The sequence below is a fragment of the Ahaetulla prasina genome, chromosome 4, assembly GCF_028640845.1.
Source record: "Ahaetulla prasina isolate Xishuangbanna chromosome 4, ASM2864084v1, whole genome shotgun sequence".
NCBI lineage: Eukaryota > Metazoa > Chordata > Lepidosauria > Squamata > Colubridae > Ahaetulla > Ahaetulla prasina.
The window spans coordinates 7627603-7644013 of record NC_080542.1 but is presented as its reverse complement, the minus strand read 5'-3'; positions in this window follow the sequence as shown (position 1 = coordinate 7644013).

The window sequence follows — 16411 nt, the reverse complement described above, 5'->3', positions numbered from 1 at the left end:
CCCCCCCAAAAAAAATCTATTGTACCTATCACCTATTGGAATGACTTATTGTTCATTCATTTCTTAGGAAAGACTTTAATGCCATGTAATTGAAACTATTTCTTCTCCACAGCTACATTCCCTTGAAACATGTAGAAAGTTTAGATTCCACACAGAACTTACAGTTATCCTCAGATAGAGTTTACTCATTTATGCAATGTTTGAGAATCTGATTAGGATTAGAAAAAAAGGGGGGAAATTCTTACAGTGGTAAATCATAAGGTTTTAGAGAGAGATGCTCCATAAATTCAATTTCACGAAAGTGGTAAACGATGTGAGACAGTATCCCACCGATGATGAGATCACCAGGGTGGTACCACTCATGTGGGACAGGGAAAATATATTTTGCAGGGCAGCTCAAAGCAACTACTTTGTGCTCCAAGATCATCAGAAGGAACAACATTCTTCACTGCATGTTTCGCCTGAAAATATCGGTGTCTTCCATGCTATCCATAAGGAGGTATGGATCCCGATGGTCAATCAAATGATTAATCCAAGGTTTATATCTGAGAATGCAATGATGGAGAAGATCTAACATTTTCTATCTGAAGATCCACGGGAGTGCAAATTCATACTTTGGATATCACCAGGATTTCAAACAACACTTTGGCAGAAGAACAGGAGGGAGGGAACTTGAAGCAATGAATCTAACAGACCCCTTATTCCCTCTAGTGCCAAACTCCCTGGGGTTCAAGAACTACTTTAGCATCAAGCGTATACTCAACACTGTCAAACTATTTACTAAATCTACACTACTATTAATCTTCTCATCATTTTCATCACCAATCTCTTTCCACTTATGACTGTATGACTGTAACTTTTTGTTGCTATCATTGTTAAATTGCAACCTATGATCATCATTTGTGTTGTACCTTTGATGAAGGTATTTTTTTTCCTTTTTTTTTATGTACACTGAGAGCATATGCACCAAAACAAATTCCTTGTGTGTCCAATCACACTTGGCCAATAAATTCTATTCTATTCTATTCTATTCTATTCTATTCTATTCTATTCTATTCTATTCTATTCTATTCTATTCTATTCTATTCTATTCTATTCTATTCTATTCTATTTCATTCCATTCCATTCCATTCCATTCCATTCCATTCCATATTTTCTATTCTATTCTGTTCTGTTCTGTTCTGTTCTGTTCCGTTCCGTTCCGTTCCGTTCCGTTCCGTTCCGTTCCATTCCATTCCATATTTTCTATTCTATTCTATTCTATTCTATTCTATTCTATTCTATTCTATTCTATTCTATTCTATTCTATTCTATTCTATTCTATATCTTGACAATTGTTTTAGTTAAACACCGTTCTCTACATCCTTTGATGTTTTGATGTAGTTAGGGAAATGTAGTGATTGCTTCGGAAATAATTATTTTGTTTTTGGTGAGAGAATAAGTAGCGGATGGCCCAACTCTTTTTCAAATGAGCAAATGCCTAGACATGTAGTATAATTATAATATACTATATATATAAAACAAATATAATAATGTAGATTAGCAATATGAAACTGGCTTAAATAACCTCCTAGAATTATTTCACCCTCCCCAGGCTCCAAGAAGGTCTCTGGAGTCTGGGGAGGGTGAAAAACAGGCCTACTAGGCCCACTGTGCTACAGCATGCCAAAAACACGGGGAACGTAGAGGGTCATGCATTTATGCATGGGAAGGTGGGGCGTATTAAATTTTGAGTGTGGGCACATGCACGCGTGACACCCCCACCCCCCATGCTCCCCTTGCTTTTGACAAGCGACAGCAAAGAAATTCACCATCACTGAAGTAGAGGGAACTTTTTAATATATTAAAGAATGAAAACTAAGCCAATAAGTCATTTGAAGGTGGTCATCCATATTTTCAAGCCGACGTGTTAAATGAATCAGTGTCAACTCGCAAAGCATCCCTGGCCTGCTCTCGAGTTGCCGTAGGCAAAAGGGATGGGAAACTGATGAAGCAACATGGCAGCCACAGACAGGAGCACATTCCAGGCATATCTTTCTGAAGGCTGTCTCCCAGGGTTACCGGCAGTGGCCAGAGGGGAGTAGTTTCTACAACCCGTGAAATTGCTCTGTTGGCAAATGTGATTGATGACACACCCTGTGGGGAGGGAGGAAACAGGGTCACGAGTAGGGCCGTAAATTAGGTGGGATTAGAATTGGCTTCATTTGGATACATGCCAACATGGAGCGCCTAATAACTGGATTTCTTTTGAAGCTTGGCTCGAGATTCATGATTTAATTAGGGCATCCATTGGAACCCTGACAACCAATATTGATAGTGATATTCAGCATCATGAGTTATCACTGCATTATCAGATACTAGTGTTCCCCTTTCAAATCTTTCTCATATGAGTGAATTCAGGGAACTTATGAATTATGAAGAGTTAATGGTGAAAGGAAACCAGGCCATCAAAGAACAAAGTGGCTGGATACCATCAAAGCTGACAATAGTCAGAGCATAGAACAACTCAAAGAAGTGGTGCAAGACTGGAAGATGTTGAGAGACCTGGCCCATAGAATCACCAAAAATCAGACTCAACTGAATGAATGACATCATCAGCATCATCACAACTTAGCTTGGAGTTATCTGTGAGAGAAGGAAGTATATCAAGTGTTGCCAGGCTTGATGGACAAGGCAATGAAAGGAGTAGAGGTTTAGCTCATGACCCCTCTATAATTGATGAGCATTGTCACCAGCCATGTCAGAAAGTCAACCCAGGATCATGGACAGAACTGACCAGAGGACTGTTCTTTCCAATATGAGTTGCATTAGAGAAATCATTTCAAATCCAAGCTTGCTATCCTGGTATCTTGCCCATTTTTGAACCCAAAAGATATTTGTCAGGCTAATGATTTAAGAGCTGACCAGCTGCTATGATGATGTAATTACAATGTCTTTCCTGTCGAAGACTACTTCAGCTTCAGTTGCAACAATACACGAGCACACAATAGATTTAAGCTTAATGTTAACCGCTCCAATCTTGATTGCAGAAAATATGACTTCAGTAACAGAGTTGTTAATGCTTGGAATACATACCTGACTCTGTGGTCTCTTCCCAAAATCCCCAAAACTTCAACCAAAAACTGTCTACTATTGACCTCACCCCATTTCTAAGAGGTCTGTAAGGGGCATGCATAAGAGCACAAACATGCCTACCGTTCCTGTCCTATTGTTTCCTTTTGTTATATCCAGTTGGTATAGTTATTACATGCTCATGCTCATGCTCATATATATGCTTATATATTGTATAGTTGTTTCATGCTTATGCTTATATATACTGTGTGACTAAATAAATAAATAAATAAATGTAATACTGGGAATGAGTCAGCAAGGTTTTTGGGCTGTTATCACTTTAAGAGCCTGTAATAAGGTAGTAAATAGGTAGTAAAAAATGCTTTAAATTTTTTTTAAAAAGGTTCCGACAATCGTGCAGCACAGCTGTGATTGTTGGAACCTCTTTTTTTTTACTTTTTAAAGCATTTTTTTTTTACTACCGGTTCACCCGAACTGGTAGTATTTGTTGCTACCAGTTCGCCCAAACTGGAGTGAACTGGTAGCATTTCACCCCTGCATTGAGTGGATGAAGGAGAAAAGAGGCAACACAGCCAACGTCAATTTCAAACTTCTGTCTTCACATCATAATGGCAGGAGCCAGAGCTCTGATTGGCTGTGTGAGAAATTCAGAGGGAGAGAACAACTCTCTGTGCTTAAATTTGGAAGAGGCGTCCTCTAGAGGGCGCCAAAGAACTGCAAACCAGAAATACAAGAACACAACAAGACTCTAGAATTGACCTTACCATAAATAAATAGCAGAATCTCTAAGACAATTGCAACCTTGGCTGCATTCATCCATTGCTTTGGTCCTGTTTGGCTGGGGTTTTCTTTCATTTAATGGATATTTCTCCTTTCTCTGACCCCATCCCTTTTTCTTAGCATTCCCAAAACTAATATCTTTAATTACTTTTTTTATTTTTGCTATATACCAAAGGAAATATATTATCAATAAACAGGAAGAATGTCAAACAATCTTTGTTTGTTGTCAGACAAGAGTCTGTTTTAGATGAGTTCCATCTGAGAGACTTACAACATAGGTTTTTGTATATGTAATGTGTTTATTGAAGGGGTGCTATTTATTGACATGGTATAGTATAGAACAGAATAGAATAAAAATTTTTATTGTCCAAGTATGATTGGACACACAAGGAATTTATCTTTGGTGCATAAGTGTCTCAGTGTGCATAAAAAGACATGATCCATTCATCAAGAATCATAAGGTACAACACTTAATGATACTCATAGGGTACAAATAAATAATTAGGAAACAATCAATATCAATATAAATTATAAGGATACAAGCAACAAAGTTACAGTCATGTAGTTATAAGTGGGAGGAGATGGTGATGGGAATGATGAGAAGATTAATAGTAGTGCAGACTTAGTAAATAGTTTGACAGTGTTGAGGGAATTATTTGTTTAGCAGAATGATGGCTTTCGGGGGGGGGGGAGGGAAACTGTTCTCGTGTCTAGGTTGTGTTGGTGTGCAGTGCTCTATAGCATCGTTTTGAGGGTAGGAGTTGAAACACTTTATGTCCAGGATGCAAAGGGTCTGTAAATGTAAGTATTGTTGTAGTTTTCATTTTGTTGCTTGTCGGATATTGTGAATCCCCCAGAGTTTTCCTTAGGAGTAAGTATAAAGGTAAAGGTAAAGGTTCCCCTCACACATACATGCTAGTCGTTGCCGACTCTAGGGGGCAGTGCTCATCTCCGTTTCAAAGCCGAAGAGCCAGCGCTATCTGAAGACATCTCGGTGGTCATGTGGCCGGCATGACTAGACACCAAAGGGTCACGGAACGCTGTTACCTTCCCACCAAAGATGGTCCCTATTTTTTCTACTTGCATTTTTACGTGCTTTCGAAACTGCTAGGTTGGCAGCAGCTGGGACAAGTAATGGGAACTCACCCCGTTACACCGCAGCACTAGGGATTCGAACTGCTGAGCTGCCGACCTTTCGATCTACAAGCTCAACGTCCTAGCCCCTGAGCCACGGTGTCTTTAGGAGTAAGTATACCTAAGTACAAATCTGAATGCACACATAAATGAACCTCTTTGACGGTCATATGAAGCTTTCTAAGTATTGCTGAGATGCCTTGAGATAACAATGGAAAAGCAAAAAGGGGAAATCTAGAGCAGTGGTCACCAACTGGTGGTCCGTGGACCACTGATGGTCCATGAAAAATTTTTGGTAGTCCACAGAAAAATTATTTGCATTTTTTATATTGCACTAAATCAGGGATCCTCAAACTACAGGCCATGGGCTAGATAAGTGCAATAATGTTTGTGTTGCTGCAGAGAATCTCTCCCTTCTGGGTCTTTTTGTGCGGGTTGGAGAGGGGCAGAAATTCCAATTCGGTGTCTGATTCGGCCTCCTGGTGCGGGACTTTGGGTAAAGGCTGAGGGGGGAGCGCTGCTCATGGCGAAAAGCTGGAGGACCTCATTCCAGTGGGAATGCCTCATGGCTTGGAACTGGTTGACCATCTCAGCCTGCTGAGCCTCCAGGCGCAGGTACCTGGCCTTGCACTCCTGCAGGTCTTCCCTCTGCTTGGAAAGCCTATGCTCCTAGTCCTCAGTGAGGTGTTTCTGCTGAGTCTCCTTCTCAGCCAGATCCAATTTGAACTGAGCCAGCCGTTTGGCCAACTCTTTCTCGTGGTGGCTGCTTAGCTCCAACAACTGCTTCCTGTTGGGGCCCTAAGGAGCCCGGGCGGGAATCCAAAAAGGAAGTACAATATGACAAAGAAGACATTCTAACACTTTTCAAAAGATATGACTGTGGACTCAAAAAGAAACTTTTCCTAAGCATTTTACAAGGATAGATAATGAGTATTAAGAGGTTTGCCCAAAGGTGTTGATTAGGTTGACATAAAGCTATCAATCTTTGCCGATAGGTATTAGAGCTAGGTTATGATTGGAAGCTGCCAGAAAGGAAGGAAAGAAGGAAGGAAAGAAGGAAGGAAGGAAGGAAGGAAGGAAGGAAGGAAGGAAGGAAGGAAGGAAAGGAGGGAGGGAGGGAGGGAGGAAATGAGGCTTCATCCAGAATCTCCTAAAGAATGCAAGCTCACCTTGCTTTCTAAGACCTATTTTATATCACACTGATTTATGCAAATGTCATAAGTTCTTCTCCTTTAAAAGCAGAACTCTCTGTCTGATTGCCACGTTTTCTTCAAAGTGTACACTTTAAATTGGAAGAAATTTGTTTAAGGAACCATTATGTATTACTGGCTGTTATTCTTTCTTCTGATAGCCATGCCAAAATGTGAGTACACAATTTTACAGAACGTGACAATATGATTTCTTTTTCTCATGTATGTGAATTCTAACTTTTATTTCTATTACTTCTCTAGGGTCCTTTGCTGAGGTTCAGCTTGTGTCATCGGGGCCTGGAACTGTAAGACCAGGACAAAATCTCAATTTGGTCTGTAAAGTTACTGGTGTCGCCATCACTAGTAGTGGCTATGCTTGGAACTGGATCCGTCAACCTCCAGGAAAAGGCTTAGAATGGATTGCCAGAATCTACCCCAATAATGGTTGGAAATGGTACTCATCTTCTCTTCAAAGCCGCACCACCATTACTTCAGACAACTCCAAGAATGAATACTCCCTTCAGTTGAACTCCGTGTCAGCTCTTGACACTGCCGTGTATTATTGATACACATTGACTGATTCCGCCTTCTCTTCTGAACAAAAACAGGAAACTGATGCTGACAGGGCATTTCTTTCTCTGTTATGTATAATATATATGTATATATATTATACATAACACTGTATATTGGACATATACATATACATCTATAAATACAAATACATTTCACTGTTTATTGGATTAATACAATTGAGCGGGTCCAGAGGTGTTTCACGAGAAGAGTCCTCCATTCCTCTGCTCACAATAGAATACCTCATACCACCAGGCTCAAGATTTTGGGTTTGGACAACCTGGAACTCTGCCACCTATGGTCTGATCTAAGCAGAGTACACAAAACTGTCCTATTGAATGTTCTTTCTAAGACCTATTCTCCGTTATGGTGGAGACAGCAGTCAGAGTGGGTGGAGCTCCTCTGTTGAGATTGGATAACTGAGCCTGTTGAAGCTGAAAGTCCCGCCCCTTGCTGCTGGGAACCCCAGATTTTGACTCAGTTGTTCAGCCTGGACGGTTGCGTTGTGGATTTCTCCCTGCCTGACTTGCAGGATACATACTTGTGATCTCCCTGCCTGACTTGCAGGATACATACTTGTGAGTAACATTTTTCTTATTTTTTCTCCGCTGGCTGCAGAAGTGATTATTACTTCTGCTTCAATCCTGTTGAGCTGCAGGCATTCCAGGATATTTTTGGTGGGGTTTTTAGTGCCCCCGAAGCCAGCAGGGATTGGATGAGTGGAGTTATTCACTCCCAGTATCGTTGGGGCAGCTTCTAGCACTGCCGAGGGCTTGCTGGGCGGTTTAGAAATTGTTTGGATTAGTTTGCCGCCCGGCTTTAATTATGATCGCTGAGGAGTTTGGTTTCCGCTCCCACAGGGTAGCCTGCAATTTACCCAGCCCTCCGTCTCCTATTTCGTGCGATCTGATTTTTCCCGGCCAAAACAGTTTAAATGGATCGTTTATTGCAGCTGCGGAAGGAGACGCTTAGAGCTTAGTGCTCACTCCGCCCCTCCCCTATCCAAACTCCGGCGGCCATTTTGAGCACATTTGGAGTGAGTCTTCAGAAGATTAGTCCTGAAGTTTACATTAGGAGAGTTAGGGGCTAATTTGGGCGTGGAGCTTTGTGCTCTCATTATTTCAGCTGCAGTTCTCCTCCAGTTCGGACTTTAATAGTCAGTTTCCCCCTCTCTCTATTGGCGGCCGCCATTTTGAATTAAAAAAAAAAAGAGGAGAAGTGATTCTTTGGCCTTATTGAGGTCTAGAAACTTAATATTTCATCATGCCTAAGGCCTTGGCAAAATCCAACAAACGCCAGGGATCTCCATTGCCGGAGGAGCAAGGTCCATCAGGAGGGGTTTCTCCCAAGGCCCCTATTGCAAAGTGCAGCCGTGTTTCCAAGCAGAAAACCAAGGCCCCACCTACTTCAGGCCGCAGTAAGTCGTCTAAAGCATCTCTGAGGGATGAGCAGAGAAGAGATGAAGCAATTCAGAGAATATGTAGTAGGGGCGGAGCAAGATTAGGGCCTCTGGTGGCTCAGACTGCTAAGACAGTCTGTTATTAACAGCAGCTGCTTGCAATTACTGCAGGTTCAAGTCCCACCAGGCCCAAGGTTGACTCAGCCTTCCATCCTTTATAAGGTAGGTAAAATGAGGACCCAGATTGTTGTTGGGGGCAATAAGTTGACTTTGTATATAATATACAAATGGATGAAGACTATACATACAGTTGATGCACCAGTTATTGAGTCTCCTGAGGAGTTTTCTCAGATAGTTCCTTCTACTGCAACCCACATTGTTGGTCAGGGGGCAGAGCCTCTTTTGCCTGTTTCGCCACATATTCAGGCAATCATTGAACAGACGATTCAAAGGATCCTTTTATCGGGCATGCAGATATCTGAGAGGGCTTCCTTGTCCCATTCAAGGCTATCAGTGAGGGAGGAGGATCCTGAAGAGGAGGAAATGCAGTCACAGCTGGGTACAGTCTCGCCTACCCACTCAGTAACTAGCCATCCCTCTCTTTTGGAGGGATTAGAAAGGGGAGATCCTGACCTGTCTGAAGATGAAGGGTTATTACCTGACCAGCCGGCATTTACTGGTCTTTTTCCTCCTAGTCTTTTTAAGTCCTTGCTTTTCAAGGCAAAGAATGTGGCTCAATTGAGTTCTTCCTCGGATCAACCTGTGGCATCATCCTCCAAGGGTGCATCTGACATTCTTTTTTCTGAACCTGACCGAGTTCCGGATTCTATTCCAGCACCCCCACTTTTCATGGACGTAATCAAATGCCAGTGGACAGCCCCTGGTTCTTCTACGGTTCCTTCCTCAGCAGACAAACGTTTCTTCAATGTGGACCCCAAATTAGCTTCAGCTCTACAGACACCCACTGTAGATGGTCCAGTTGCAGCTCTGGCATCTTCCTCATCCATTCCGGGCCAGCCTGAAGAGAACCTTCATCCAGAGGATAGACGGGCAGAGCAAGTCCTGCAGAGAGCACATCTAGGTGCAGCTTGGGCAATCCGGTCGGCTTCTTCAGCATCTTTCTTTAATAGGTCCACCTTGTTGTGGCTCAGACAATTACAGGATAAACTTCCAGCAGAGGATACTCGTATCCACCAGGACCTGAATAAGATAATTGCAGCTGTTCAATTTTCGGCGGATGCCACTTTACATGCCATACGTTTTGTTTCCAAATCCATGGCTTCAGCTTTGACGGCTCGACGCTTACTCTGGCTTAGACATTGGCAGGCGGATGCCCGCCACAAATGGAGGCTGGCATCGGCTCCCTTCGCAGGGGAGCTACTTTTTGGTGCTGCGTTGGACCCTCTATTGGTCGAGACTAAAGACAAAAGAAAGATATTACCTTCAGTCTATCGCAGAGGGGAAGCCAGATTTACTCCCTTTTCTCGTCAATCTTCCTTTCGAGGTTCTGAATGGGGGGCTGGTTCTTCCAAGTTCCAGGGGTCCTGGGCTCCTAGACAAAGAGGAGGTCATGATAGAGTTTCACGGGGTAGGCCCTTTCCTTCCAAGCGGCCCTTTCGTGGAGGAGGAAGTCGTCCATTCCGGCGTCATCGATAGGTGCATTGCTAGTCCTCCCATAGGGAGCAGGGTAGCCTATTTTATGGATCAATGGGAGTTCACTACTTCTGATAATTGGGTTAAGAATATAATTCGATACGGTTTGTCTCTGGAATTTGTTTCCTTTCCAAAAGATTTTTTCATTCGCTGTCCGGTATCTAGGAACAGGGATAAATGGGTCCATATGGCGGCAGCAGTTAAGCATTTAATGGAGATTAGGGCTATCCAACCAGTTCCCGTAAGGCAAAGGGGACATGGGTTTTATTCTCTTCTGTTCCTAGTTCCCAAATCTTCGGGGGGCTGGAGGCCCATTTTAGACCTCAAGAGACTAAATCGTTTTATTGTTTATCATAAGTTTAAAATGCACTCTCTTCGTTCGATTCTAGATGGCGTTCGGAAGGGCGACTTCCTCACTTCCATAGACCTCACTGAAGTTTATCTTCATATCCCTATTTTCCCGGATCATAGGAAGTTTCTCCGGTTTTATTATAAGGGGGTTCACTATCAATATAGGGCACTGCCCTTTGGGTTGTCTTCTGCCCCGAGGGTTTTCACCAAGATCTTGGCTGCTATGGCAGCTCATCTTAGGTCCATACCTATTCAACTTTATTGTTATTTGGATGATATTTTAATTTTATCATCGTCAGAGTCAATGGCCAGAACGGATTTACAGATTGTAGTTCAGACTCTTTCTTTACATGGCTTCTCTATTAATATAGAGAAAAGTCATTTGACCCCCTCAACCTGTTTACTTCACTTAGGAGCAAATATTGATTCCATATTAGGTAGAGTCTCTTTATCTCAGGAGAGACAGACTACTTTAAGATCTTTAGCTGGTTCTTTAATAAAGGAAAGCAGAGTTTCCTTGCCGTCATTATCCCAACTCCTAGGAAAAATGATTTCAACCATTTCCATCGTTCCATGGGTGAGATTTCATACTAGAGACCTCCAGTGGTTCCTGTTGCCATTCCAAAGAGCGGGCACAGGCAATTCCACTTCCAAAGTCCTACTGCCCAAAGAGGTTCGCAAGTCCTTCTTCTGGTGGTTGTCATCGGCGATTTCCAAGGGATCTCCTTTGCACGAGCCTCATCGTTTGGTGGTAACTACAGATGCCAGTCTTTTCGGTTGGGGTGCACACCTCAAATCGCTGCTGGCTCAAGGGAGCTGGTCCATCACTGAACGCCGTTTTCCTATCAACCGGCTAGAGCTATGGGCTATTTATCTAGCTCTTTGTTTTTTCCAGAACCATCTATCAGGCAAGCATGTACTGGTGCTCACGGACAATATCACAGCCAAGGCTCATGTCAACCGACAAGGGGGCACCAGATCCAAGTCCTTGATGAAGGAAGCAAGGACCCTATTCCTGTGGGCAGAACGGAATCTTCTGTCCTTGACTGCAGAACACATCTCAGGGGTGTCCAATATTCAGGCAGACTGGCTCAGTCGTCAAGTCATCGACCAGGCGGAGTGGCGTCTGCATCCAGATCTGTTCAACGACCTCTCACGTCGATTTGGCACTCCAGTGGTGGACATGTTCACAACACGGCAGAACACGCAGCTTCCTTGTTTCTTTGCCAGGTTTCCAGATCATCTAGCAGAGGGAGTCGATGCTCTTCGCAGTCCATGGCCAGAGGGGTTACTCTACACGTTCCCGCCTCTCTCAATCATCCCGAGAGTGGTCCGTCGGATTCTGGAGGAACAGGCAGAGGTCATCTTAATCGCCCCTCACTGGCCTCGGAGGTCTTGGTTCGCAGATCTCAAGTCGCTGTCAGTGGCTCCCCCCTGGAGGATTCCTCCCAGCAGAGTGTCGTTATCTCAAGGGGCTCTGGTTCATCCAGATCCTCTATGGCTCCAGTTGAATGCCTGGCGCTTGAGCGGGGCGCCATGAGAAGAGACAATATGTCTGCCAGGCTTATCCAGACTATGTTAGTGTCCCGGAGGCCTTCCACTGAGCTTCTTACTCAGCCTCTTGGCGGGCTTTTTGTTCCTGGTGTCAAAGGGCGGGGGTTTCTCCACTCCGGGTTTCCATTTTGCATATATTGGAATTTTTGCAGGAAGGGTTAGACAAGGGGTTAGCTCCCAACACACTTCGTAGACAGATAGCAGCTATTTCCACGGTTTTATCCTGTGATCCACGGACTTCCTTGTCTCAACATCCTTCTATCAGGAGGTTTTTCAAAGGGGCCAAAAATTTATGTCCTCCCGTGGTCCACAGATATCCCACTTGGGATCTTTTGCTGGTCCTAAATTCCCTAACAGGGCCTCCTTATGAGCCATTGAGGTCTACCTCTCTGTGGCTATTAACTTGTAAGGTTGCCTTTTTGGTGGCTATCACCTCTGCCAGAAGGATTTCAGAATTAGCTGCCCTCTCTGTCCGCAGTGATCTTTGTGTTTTCCATCCGGATCGAGTAGTGCTCCGTTTGGATCCTTCATTCATTCCTAAAGTAAATTCAGTTTTCCATCGCATGCAGGAACTTAATTTGCCTAATTTTTGCCCTCACCCAGTCCACGGGTTAGAGCGCAGTTGGCATACTTTAGATGTTCGAAGAGCTTTGAGAATTTACATTAAGAGAACAGCAGAGTTAAGGAGAACAGAGTCCTTGTTTGTGTCTTTCCTTCCTGTTTCTTTAGGGCGTAAAGTGACATCGTCCACTATAGGCAGATGGATTAGGCATACGATAGCTAAGGCTTACGAGATGGGATCCTGCCTAGGCCCCGCGTTTAACATGCATTCCACTGCAGTGCAGCTACCTCAGCGGCCTGGTCTACTCAGGCATCCTTGCCAGAGATATGCAGGGCAGCCACCTAGTCGCCGCCTCCGCTTATTAGACACTACAGAGTGGACAAGTATGCTTCGCTGAAGCTGCCTTTGGCCGTAGGGTGCTGCAGCAGGTACTTGTATCTGAGGTTGAATCTGTCCAGACCGATCCCTCCTGTAGTTAGGGACACTAGGCTTTGGTATGTCCCACTCTGACTGCTGTCTCCACCATAACGGAGAAGGGGCGTTGGTACTTACCTGAGACGCACCTTCTAGTTCAGTGGAGACAGCAGTCAGCCCCTCCCTATTTCGGTCTGGATCCTCTTTTGTTTGTTTGTTTTGGATAATAAAATTTGTTTCTCTATTTTCCACGATGCATTGAGTCTGGTTTTTCTCGCCTTCATCAAAATCTGGGGTTCCCAGCAGCAAGGGGCGGGACTTTCAGCTTCAACAGACTCAGTTATCCAATCTGAACAGAGGAGCTCCACCCACTCTGACTGCTGTCTCCACTGAACTAGAAGGTGCGTCTCAGGTAAGTACCAACGCCCCTTTTATAACCCACCGATTTATGCAAATGTCATAAGGTCTTCTCCTTTAAAAGCAGAACTCTCTGTTTGATTGCCACGTTTTCTTCAAAGTGTACACTTTAAATTGGAAGAAATTTGTTTAAGGAATCATTATGTATTACTGGCTGTTTTTCTTTCTTCTCATAGCCATGCCAAAATGTGAGTACACAAGTTTACAGAAAGCGACAATATGATTTCTTTTTCCGATGTATGTGAATTCTAACTTTTATTTCTCTTTCTTCTCTAGGGTCCCTTGCTGAGGTTCAACTTGTATCATCGGGGCCTGGAACTGTAAGACCAGGACAAAATCTCAATTTGGTCTGTAAAGTTACTGGTGTCTCCATCACTGATCGTAACTATGTTTGGAACTGGGTCCGTCAACCTCCAGGGAAAGGCTCAGAATGGATTGCCAGAATCTACCCCTATGATGGCAGTAAATGGTACTCATCTTCTCTTCAAAGCCGCACCACCATTACTTCAGACAACTCCAAGAATGAATATTCTCTTCAGTTGAACTCCGTGTCAGCGTCTGACACTGGCGTGTATTATTGTGCCGGAGATACACATTGACTGATTCCGCCTTCTCTTCTGAACAAAAACAGGAAACTAATGCTGACAGGGCATTTCTTTCTCTATATATTATAGATTTCACTGTATATTGGACATATACATCTACATCTACAAATACAAATACATTTCACTGTTTATTGGATTACTACAATTGAGCGGGTCCAGAGGTGTTTCACGAGAAGAGTCCTCCATTCCTCTGCTCACAATAGAATACCTTATGCCACTAGGCTCAAGATTTTGGGTTTGGACAACCTGGAAGTATGCCACCTATGGTCTGATCTAAGCATAGTATACAAAATTGTCCGTTAGAATGTCCTACCTGAAATGTTATAGGATCTCCTGCTTGAGCAGAGGGTTGGACTAGAAGATCTCCAAGGTCTCTTCCAATTCTGTTATTCTGTTTTGCTGTTAAATTCAGTTGAAGCAGATGACAGAACCCATTCTACCCAAATGGTCCAACTTGCTACAATGCATTATGTTCAGCTTATTCATTTGAACCTTAATAAAATGTTACAGTAAGTACACCCTTGATGGCATGGAAAGGGCATATATTTGTGCAGCTCCCTATCCAGGTGGAAATAAGACACAGTTTGGATCATAATTAAATAGAATTAAATAGAATAAATAGAAATAGAAAATGGGTTACTTTCACAATTTCCACCCTGGTATGTATGTATTTATCTATATACGTATGTATGTATGTATGTATGTATGTATGTATGTATGTATGTATGTATGTGAGGGACGTGGTGGCTCAGGGGCTAGGACATTGAGCTTGTCGATCGAAAGGTCGGCAGCTAAGCGGTTCGAATCCCTAGTGCCGCCATGTAACAGGGTGAGCTCCCGTTACTTGTCCCAGCTTCTGCCAACCTAGCAGTTTCGAAAGCATGTAAAAAATGCAAGTAGAAAAAATAGGGACCACCTTTGGTGGGAAGGTAACAGCGTTCCGTGTGCCTTTGGCGTTTAGTCATTGCTGGCCACATGACCACAGAGACGTCTTCGGACAGCGCTGGCTCTTCGGCTTTGAAATGGAGATGAGCACTGTCCCCTAGAGTCGACAACGACTAGCACGTATATGCGAGGGGAATCTTTACCTTTTACCTTTATGTATGTATGTATGTTTTTTATATATTTATTTTCCTTCCTTCCTTCCTTCCTTCCTTCCTTCCTTCCTTCCTTCCTTCCTTCCTTCCTTCCTATCTATCTTTCTTTCTCTTCTTTAACTCCTTCCTTCCTTTTCCTTTCTTTCTCTTCCTTCCTTCTTTCCTTTCTTTCTTCCATTAAGTTTAAGGCTATGTTTTTATTAATATACTTATATGGTTTTATTATACAGTTGAAAACAGCTCAGAGTCACTTACTGTATATGAGGTGGATAGTATAATAAAAATAAATAGAAAGAAGGAAGGAAGGAGAGAAAGAAAGAAAGAAAGAAGAAAGGAAGGAAGGAAGGAAGGAAGGAAGGAAGGAAGGAAGGAAGGAAGGAAGGAAGGAAGGAATAACTAAAGCAATGGGCATTGATAAGTTTGCCCAAAGACTTGGATGGACTGTCGTAAGATTTTGAAAAACTGACTTGTGCTAAAAGGATGAGAAATGCTTTAGTATTGTGATTTGATGAAGGAAGGAAGGAAGAAAGGGACGGAGGGAGGGAGGGAGGGAGGGAATGAGGGAGGAAGAAAGGAAGGGCGGCTTACTCCAGAGTCTCCTAAAGAATACAAGCTCACCTTGCTTTCTAAGACCTATTTTATATCCCACTGATTTATGCAAATATCATAAGGTCTTCTCCTTTAAAAGCAGAACTCTCTGTTTGATTGCCACGTTTTCTTCAAAGTGTACACTTTAAATTGGAAGAAATTTGTTTAAGGAACCATTATGTATTACTGGCTGTTTTTCTTCTTTCTCATAGCCATGCCAAAATGTGAGTACACAAGTTTACAGAAAGCGATAATGTTATTTCTTTTTCTGATGTATGTGAATTCTAACTTTTATTTCTCTTTCTTCTCTAGGGTCCCTTGCTGAGGTTCAACTTGTGTCATCGGGGCCAGGAACTGTAAGACCAGGACAAAATCTCAATTTGGTCTGTAAAGTTACTGGTGTCTCCATTAATACTTATGGCTATTTTTGGCACTGGGTCCGTCAACCTCCAGGGAAAGGCTTAGAATGGATTGCCAGAATCTACCCCTATGATGGCAGTAAATGGTACTCATCTTCTCTTCAAAGCCGCACCACCATTACTTCAGACAACTCCAAGAATGAATATTCTCTTCAGTTGAATTCCGTGTCAGCTTCTGACACTGGCGTGTATTATTGTGCCGGAGAAACACATTGACTGATTCCGCCTTCTCTTCTGAACAAAAACAGGAAACTGATGCTGACAGGGCATTTCTTTCTCTATATATTATACATAACACTGTATATTGGACATATACATCTACAAATACAAATACATTTCACTGTTTATTGGATTAATACAATTGAGTGGGTCCAGAGGTATTTCACGAGAAGAGTCCTCCATTCCTCTGCTCACAATAGAATACCTTATGCCACTAGGCTCAAGATTTTGGGTTTGGACAACGTGGAACTATGCCACCTATGGTCTGATCTAAGCATAGTATACAAAATTGTCCGTTAGAATGTCCTACCTGAAATGTTATAGGATCTCCTGCTTGAGCAGAGGGTTGGACTAGAAGATCTCCAAGGTCTCTTCCAATTCTGTTAT